The following is a 9089-nucleotide window of genomic DNA, read 5'->3' as shown; positions in this document are numbered from 1 at the left end:
GCCTAAATAGTAAGTTGCATTTCCTAATTCTTTTATTTCCACTTCCTTGGTTAGGGGGTGTACAATGCCTGCATAGTCCTTATCCCTTTGTGTTATATCATGATGAGATCATCTACATATGCAAGAATCAGTTCAATGTCCATTTGTTTCTGGGATACAGACATGGATCTGCCTCACCTTGTCTGAAGCCTTGCTGTGTGAACATTTTATTTAGTTTCTCATTCCAGGCTCTTGCCTTGCCTCCTGTTTAAGTCCATAACATCCTATCTTGAGTTTGCACACAAGGTTTGCTTGCTTGGGGTTTGTGAAACCTGGAGGTTGTTCTATATACAGTTCCTCTGTTACCAATCTATGTAGAAAAGCAGTCCTTATAACTAGGTGCCTTTCTTTCTGGACACTGCTAGACTCAGGAGTATTCTGAATGGTGCTGTATTTCACAATGGGGGCAAAAAGTTTCATCAAAGTCTTCTCCAATCTTCTGTAGAAAACCAGTTGGCCATTAGCCTCACCTTGTAGCATTCCACTTTGCCTTCTGCACCTTACTGTATCTTGAAGACCAACTAGTATTCTATGGCTTTCTTGCCTGGCGGTAGTTTGGTTAGGATCCATGTTTTGTAAATGGGCCATTTACACTTGTAATGTTGTGTAGATGAGGCCCTTACACCCTCCATGTGCGCAATATTAAATTTACGAAAGTTCCCAAGTTGCCATTTTTTTCACAAAGTGGCGAATGTGGGAATGATGGGGGCTCATGGACAGCTCAGTGTAGGTGTGGGCGGCTCAGTGAGCATGGGGGGGCACACAAGTGAGTCCAGGGGCATAGCAGTGGGGGCAGCAGCTAGGTGGGCATGAAATGGATGATATAGATTAATAAGCACATCATGGCCTTCAGATGGTGGGTTGGGACTGACGGTGTTTCCAGGAGTGGAATGACCTATTTCAGAACAGGGGAAGTGGCCTAATAAAGGTCAAAAGGTTGGTCCATTTAACTTATGACTGTCTATGCATTGGCAGCGGCTCTCTACGGTCACAGATAGGGGTGTTTCCCAGCCCTGCCTGGAGATGCCAGGAATCAAACCTGGGAGGCTCTGCATGCAATGCATGTGCTCTATGAGTGAACTTCCAAAAGTAATGTAAGATTCCAGTCCTCTTGGTTCTGAATAAAGGGCTGATTTAAATAGGAACATAGGAAGCTGCCTTCTACTGAGACAGAACTTGGTCCATATAGCAGCGGAGCTCCAGGGTTTCAGACAGGGGCTCAAATGGACCAGGCTTCACTATGAAAAAAGCCTTAAACTGGATTTCAATCAGCGTAGCTCCCTAGCCCCTGCACCAATCCTTCTGAGACTTTGAAGGTCCATTGCCTGGAGTCACCTCTATGACGTGTACCATTTTGATACAAATTGCCCAAAAAATTACAGGAGGAAGGAAGGGGAAGCAAATCACTCCCCCTCTAAAAGCATTTGAGGACTCCCTTTCCATTTGAAACATTGCACCTCTCCTTGTGAAACTTTGCTGTTTTCTTACATACGGCCACCTCCATGCTGTCTGTCATTTTCAGAAGAGTGGACCACAAGGAACATAGAGGGATAAGCACACCCTGAGTTTGGATATCCTCAAAATGTAAAGTCTGCTCTTGCACAAAAATCCCAGAACCTATTCATCTGCAACATGGCAGAGTAGATCGTCACAGAAGGGGAAACCGTCCCTGTAAATTTCAACCCATTCTGCCAAGCAATAAAAATATTATTGGCAGTTTCCTTAAACAATCTCCCCCACAAATATCGTGGGCATAAGACAAACACCACTACACCTATGTTTCAGAAATTTGGAATGCAGACTCCCTTCCTAACATTTTATCCACATCTCACAAACAGGAAAAAAAAAAAAGTTACAGCCAGATTATCATAGATAATTGGAGGCATGAAACTTTGGATTTCTGAATTGCGACTTGGGTTCATTACCCAAGTCGAAGTTGATGTCCTCTGAATCAGGCCCAGCAGAATTAGGCCATTTTCTGATGGCCCGTGACATTTTCTGATGTGCTGAATTGGGGTCTGAGTGAAATCTTGTGGTCAGTGCAAACTTTTAATATAAGCAGTTGTTGAAGAAGAAGAAATCCAGATACCAGATATAATTATGGGAAGACTAAGAAGTTGCAGTTTAGGGGAAACTTACAACGGGATTCCAGAATCTGTTAGCGTATAAAACCCTCAAGAATTAGGGGCCAAAATGATGACAGAAAGGTGGGAAGCTCTTTGAGAGGAACGGAGTCCTGTAATATTTCCACATATAAAATCCCCTCAACTAGACAGAACTGAACCTTGGGCAGTTGCTATCTCTGAGGAAAAAGGACTGATAAGGAGGCTGCCTTATACCTAACCAGAATGGCCCATCTAACTCAATATTGACTGCACTGACTGGCAGAGCCTCTCTAGACAGGGGTCTTTCTTGGTCCTACCTGGAGATGCTGGGATCTAACTGGGACCTTTTGCATACAAAACAGGGGTTCTATGGTCCTTTCTCAACAATTAATGTAAAATCCCAGATCTCATGGTTCTGAATGTAACCCCACCTTCCCCAGCAGCAATCCTGTGGGGTGATGGAAACCATGGGACCTGGGCTTATACGGTAGTGGGATGGGAAATGGAGAAAAATGCTGATCCCAAACTGGATTGTGGTGTTTCCAGCCCACCAGCAACCCTGTTCCTTGAAAAGAGCTGGGGGCAAAGCTAACCGGGACATAAAAAAACAAGAACAAGGATTTATTTAACAAGGAATGGGAAAGGGGCCAGTAAGCAAAACAAAAATTCCAATGAATAAACAATTTAAAGTCTCTAAACAATACAATGGAGACAATGAAGTCTGGTAGTTGTATGGTCCACAAAGGCAGGGTTATTTCTTCAGACCTGTCTCTAGCTGTGTAGCCTGGGGGTTGGGGGGATTTTCACAACAACAGAATGAGAAGTGCATTGTTATCCAGATTTTCATGGAATCAGCTTTGGTCTGTCAGGGACGCATGAAGCAAGAAAAGCTGAGTGTACTGTAATTTCAAAATCTGATTTTCATGGGTCACACAGCGCTTGAAAAGAACATACTTCGGGGTTTGGTTGGGGGAGTAGAACAGAACATCATCAACCTGGCAGGGGCTGCTCACCCAATGACAGGGGCTAGTTCTCGCCCCTGTCCAGGCTCCCCCTCTTTTGCATGAAGAAGCCAAAATCCCCAATTCTCCAGTATAGCATCTGAAGGCTTCCCCTGAGAGTATCCCCCTGCCCATTTCACCCCATTCCAGCAAACTGTCATTGAGTTACTCCTCTCCTCCCTTTTTCCCCAATATGTGCACCTTTGCCACGTGTTTTGGACCTCAGGTCCCATCTGCCCCAGCCAAGAGTCAAGAATACTGGGAGTTGATATCCAAAACATCTGGAGAGCACCAGCTGGGAGGAGGGCTGCTCTAACTATTTTAAGAAAGTGGGAAATGAAGTCGATGTTCACTTGGATTCTCTGAAGTGTATGTGGAAGTTGGGAAGTTGCATCCGGGGGAGCACCAGGTAGGCAAAGAGAGGTCCACAGTGACTGGAAGAGGCTCTCCAGGGCTTCAAAGAAGAGTCCATCCTAGCCCTACCTGGAGACCTAAATTATCTCAGAATCATCGCACGTCTTGCATCTTGATGGAACAGAAACCATAACACCACCTGGTGCCTGGATAGGGTTCACATCCCTGGTCTGAGTGGTATGGAAACTGCCATCGACAGCCTGAGGGATCACCAAGGACACTGGTTGCCAGGAATCAATGATGGTGTAGAGGTGGGTCATCTGAGATGGGGTCAGGGGTCCAGCCACAGATGATGAGATGCCATCATGCCACCTGGGTTTCCATCAGGCATGGAGATCCATGGAGCTGATGTTGCGTGCTCTCTATGGATGAAGTAAGTGGAGGAGCATCCTTGGCTAGGACTGGTATCTTGTAATTCACAAGATATCCTATGCTGTGCTTGGGCGAATCAGGAACCCTACCAGATACTTTCCAGAGATGTTACACTAGATGGTAGCAGGATGAGGACCTCATGTCCTGAGGATAAACAATGCTCCTGACATCCCTGAATGCACTTGGCAGTCTGTCAGAGCTGCACAATCTGCATAGGCTATTGGGCCTGCATTGCTGCCAACAGATGGGTCACTGTCAAGAAAGAATGCAGGCCTCTTTTCTACCAGGAAGCTAGGCTTTGATCTCATGGATGATGCAACCACCTGAGAGTGTGTTATCTGGGAAGCTCCTTGATCCTGGAGCACAAGGCCAGGCTCAGCCTTTGTTAATTGGGAAAGTGGTAACAGCTGGACTTGGTGGGAAGTTCCTGCCTCCTTCTACCATGAGGGTGGGGAACCTAGGGACTGGGCTGGTGATTGGCTGGGAGACATCTGCCTTGGGTTGCCTGGGCTGAGCCTTGAAAGGAGCTGAAGCAGAAGCATGGTTGTCTCCGCTTGTTATGGTGGTCCTTGGACCTGCTCAGGTGGCTGGGATCTATCCCGGGAGGCCCTTGCTTCTGTATGAATAAGGATAGGTTAGCCAGCTTTTGTTGTTGTGCTTGGGTGTGCTGTTAAAAGACTCTCTGTTCATAAGGCTTTTTGTCTTTGAGTATTTCAGCTTCCCTCTGTACAATCTACTACCTCCACCCTTCCCTTTCCCTCTATCTTACTCTTTTAAATAAACATTTATCCATCCTAAGGTCAGTGTGATTCCTTCTGGATAACCTCAGTACTAATTTCAGTGCCTTTTGGCCTGGGAGGGTGGCTACTGTGTGTCTTTTGGGGAACTTGAGACCAGAAGTGCCCTGTCCTAACTTGCAGGAGAGTTGGAACCAGTTTCCATTCTTCTTCACAGTTATAAACACTGGAGGGTTTTCTCCACTGGGTGAGAGAGCTAAGCCTAACACTGGTCCTACACCACTTTCATCTAAAGAGGCATCAAAAAAGCAGTTCCAAGGGAGTCAATCATGTCACAGGGCATGGGGTTCCCAAAGGGCAAATCTCAGGGCAGGCACACGTCAACCTAAGTCAGGGTGTGGGAAACCTCAGGCCCAGGGCCCAAATCTGGACCTCCTGGTATCCCAATAAGTCCCTCCAGTGTTTGTAAATTAATAAGTAAAATAAACAGTTGCAGGACAAAAAAAAGAGGAGATATTAGGTACAATTATAGGCAGATTTAGAAGCTGCCATGTTGGAGAAAGGTATTACAAGATCCTGGAATCTGTTGACGTACAAGACTAATACATTATCTGAAGAATTAGAGGCTGGAAGCATATTTCACAGTAGTCTTTCACTGCACACAAGAACTAGAACCTGTAATATTTCAACAGATAAAAGTCCCTGAAGCAGATGAAACCTTGAAACCTAGGCAGTTGCTGTCTCTGAGAGAAACAGACTTTGGAGAAAGCTCCCTTAAACTGAGTTAGACCATTGGTGTCTTGAGCTCAGTATTATCTACACCAGGAGTAGGTGATATCTGGGGGGAAACTGTCCTGGGCACCACCACAAAATGAGTGCACTGTAGATGAAAGCATCACCCTGCAGCCACCCACCATCTTCATTTTTTTTTTTTTTATAATATCTCTGGCCTTGTGCTACACGTGGGTTTCATTCATGAAAGAGGATGGGTGAAGAGGATGGGAGCAGCTAGAGAACCTCACTTGGCTTGCAAGGGATCCCAGCCGCAACTAGGACATTTTGTATATAAAAATAAGCAAAATTAGAAGTCAGAGGAGTGGGGCACTTCAGCAGGGGACAAGAAAGATGTCAACGGACAATCTGGTTCCCATATGTGCCACGTTGCCTGTTGCTGGTCTACAGTGACTGGCAGTGGTTCTCCAGGGTTTGAGACAAGAGTTTTTCCCAATCCTAGCTGGAGATGCTGCAGATCAAACCTGGGACATTCCACATGCAAAGTGTGCTCTCTACCAATGAACTGCAGACCTTTCCTGCCCACTTGCCCTATTAGCTCAGCTCCTCCAGCCTCCCCTCCAGTGTGACTGGAGGTTCATATCTGAGTAAGTGGGGAGGGAGAGTGGAGGCATGTTGGGGGAGGAGGTTCAGGGAGACCATGTGGGCCACTTAGGTGTGCTGGAGAGGACCGTGGTCACTCCCCCCCCCATTTCTATCTTGCCCATCAAATGCACAGACACATCTGCCAGACTTTGGCAGCATCACAATCTGACTTTCTTCTGATAGCTCGATAATCCCTGATCGTCACACATCATGCACCTCGTCTTTCCCAGGGCCCTGTAGTTTGTGGTGCTGCAAGTTTAGTTGTACCTGGACACGTTTGCATCCCTGATATAATTGGTACAGAGCTCCCATCATTCCCAGCTGCCACAGCCAATGGCTATACAGTTTAGGAATGCTAGAGGTTCCAATCAAAAACATCTTAAAGGCATCCTAGGTCATAGAGTTCTCCCAGGATCAATTTCGGGGTGGAGTTCTAGCGCGCAATCAGAGCATCTGTCACAAGAATGAGAGTGGAAGGACCGTGCTGCCTTGACTCCTGAGCTGTTAATAATAGACTTAGGTGCTGGGTTCCACACAAGACCAAAGGTAGACTCTGAGATCTAAAGACACATCTATCAACTTGAGGGTGCAATGATGGCCAAAAGGAGGCCGTCTTTGCTGCCACCATTGCCACATGGAAACGTGATAATGTGCTCTCCCCTCTGCTCGGTTGCATTTGTTCCGACGTTAGCTGCACTTGAGCTCTACCCATTTTCCAGCCTACCTCACAGTCTGGAGCTCTCCTGAAATCCAGGGAGCCATCTGAGCAGGGAGAATGCTCAGGCACGACAGTGGGAGTTAGGCCTCCAAGGGGACACCTGCCATGCCAAACAAAAGGTTCCCCAAAGCATTCAGGAATCCCTTGGATTCCAGAGGGTTCTTGGAGGTGGACACACTTAGCAGGTTTCCTGCCCATGCAGGATAACCGCAGACAGACTGGTCACGTCATCCAAGAATGGCTTATTGCCCAGCCTTACACTGCCATAATCTGGCGCCAACTCCTTCCTTTCGCAGCCGTCAATCTGGGCTAGTGAACTTTGGCACAAGCCCGAATCTTGGATTTTGCTGCTCAGATTTACACAGGCAAAAGCACAGAAGCTGACAACTAAGTTAAGTCCATCTGTCCTATGCAGAAGCAAAGAGTGATGGAAACCTATTTTTCTCCCTCCAAAGTGCAAAGGGAGCCCAGCATTCTGGGGCTGTGGTTGTTTTGCTAACCTGGAATTACCAAAATGACAGTAATTCTTGAGGAATCCCCAATGGATTTCCATCCAGAATGTCAATAACAAAGAAATCCTGGAGAAAATGTGCTTGATATAAATGCGCCCTGAGCCCTCCCATGTGGGGCTGGGGTGGTGTCTAATGACTTGGTGTTTGCTCATTCTTGGCTAAGATCCAGTTCCCCTGCCGAGGCATAACACCTGCTCTCTTTCAGGTTCTGTTTGTCTCTGACCTAGAACGGAAGTAAACTCTGGGTGGGTCCCTGATGATTTGGTGGCTGCTGCTGCTGTTTTGGCTCCTGCCTCAGGCCACCCAGAGGATGCTGAGGACCAAGTGCTCAGGTGACCAGGCCTTTTAAATCACAAAAGAATATTGAAGGCCTGGAGGCTGCATTGTTGGTGGGATTGCCACTTGGCAGTTGGTTTGTTTTTAATGAAAATACACGGGACTTCCATAGTTTAGCCCCATTAGAGCTGTGCACTGTTCCAGCATAAGTTTCCAGAAAAGGGATCTGGGATAGATCCTTGCCTGCTTTGCTTTCAGATCAGAGGACTCTTGCCTGGGATATGCATCAGCCATGCTGCTGGCATTCAAGATTTCCTAGTTTGGTATGTATGTTTCGGAGGCTTGTCAGGATTGGCTTTGGCCCTTAATGAGAGTGATAGACTTGAGGGACCTTCTCTGGCTTCGTTCTCAGGGATTTTATGCAGGGAGCAGAGGCACAGCTGACCAACAATCAGGTTTCCTGTTGACAATCTGGTCATGACTAAGAAATGTCCCCCTGCCTCTGCCCCAAGCAGACTTCTTCTAAGGCATGGGTGGGGAAGGTAGGTCTGGATCTACTGGTAGATCTCTGGGTAATCTGCAGGAGATCAGAAAGCATTTTGAATGCCCAGTTGTGTAATAACAGCAGCAACAAAGGACTCCCACCAGCCCTACACCAGCTGAGCTAAAGCATGAGAATCTCGGGTGCTTCCTCCTTTCCTAGGTCTTCGGGTTCTCTCCTTTCACCTTCCACAGGATCATATTCAGGGTGCAGTTCAAGCAGTCAACCAGACCCTCAGTCTGAGTGAGGATGGAAATGGGAAATCTGTAACCACAACAGGAGCTTGGTCAGGTGCAGCTGTGATGTGAAGGCCATTCCTTTGTCCGGCTGTAGTTGATGGGGAAAGATCTCCAGGGGAAACCCATGTGAGCTCACACAGTATGGCTGCCATGACTGTACCATCATTGCACTGTAGGTTCTGTTGGAACATAAGATGGATGGGCCCTGCTATAAGTAGGGATGTTGCACATGGACTCCCCCCCTCACTTGGCCCCCTGGATGTGGCTCACTGAGCCCCCCGAGCCACGTGAGCCAGTGCGATTTACTGGTCCCGGCCATTGTGTGCAAGATTTGATGTAGGGAGAATAGCGAGTCATCATTTCTACATATAATGGCAACTTGCACAGAGGATGGGTGGCTGCAGGCGCATGGCTCAGTGGGCGGGGGCGACACTCCTCTCTCCCCCTCCCGTCCTGGCTACTGCGAAGGAAGCGCCTTGACAGGAGGAGGACATGAGGGAAGCCCCTCTCGACCTCCTCCTGTCAAGCTGCTCCCCCCCCCCAGGTACCCAGCCTGGGATGGGAGGGGGAGAAATGAGCAACTCTCCTGGGAGCGACAACATAAAGTGCACAAGTTGCCATTTTTACATATAATGGTGACTCACCCAGAGGATGGGTAGCATAGCTCAGTGGGTGGGGCAAGCATGGAGGCTCAATGAGTGGGTCATAGAATCATAGAATAGTAGGGTTGGAAGGGGCCAGCAAGACCATCGAGCCCA

The sequence above is a fragment of the Heloderma suspectum genome, chromosome 2 (assembly GCF_057233095.1).
Source record: "Heloderma suspectum isolate Gila_16-S chromosome 2, 16-S_ref, whole genome shotgun sequence".
NCBI lineage: Eukaryota > Metazoa > Chordata > Lepidosauria > Squamata > Helodermatidae > Heloderma > Heloderma suspectum.
Note: the sequence above shows the minus strand (reverse complement) of the source record.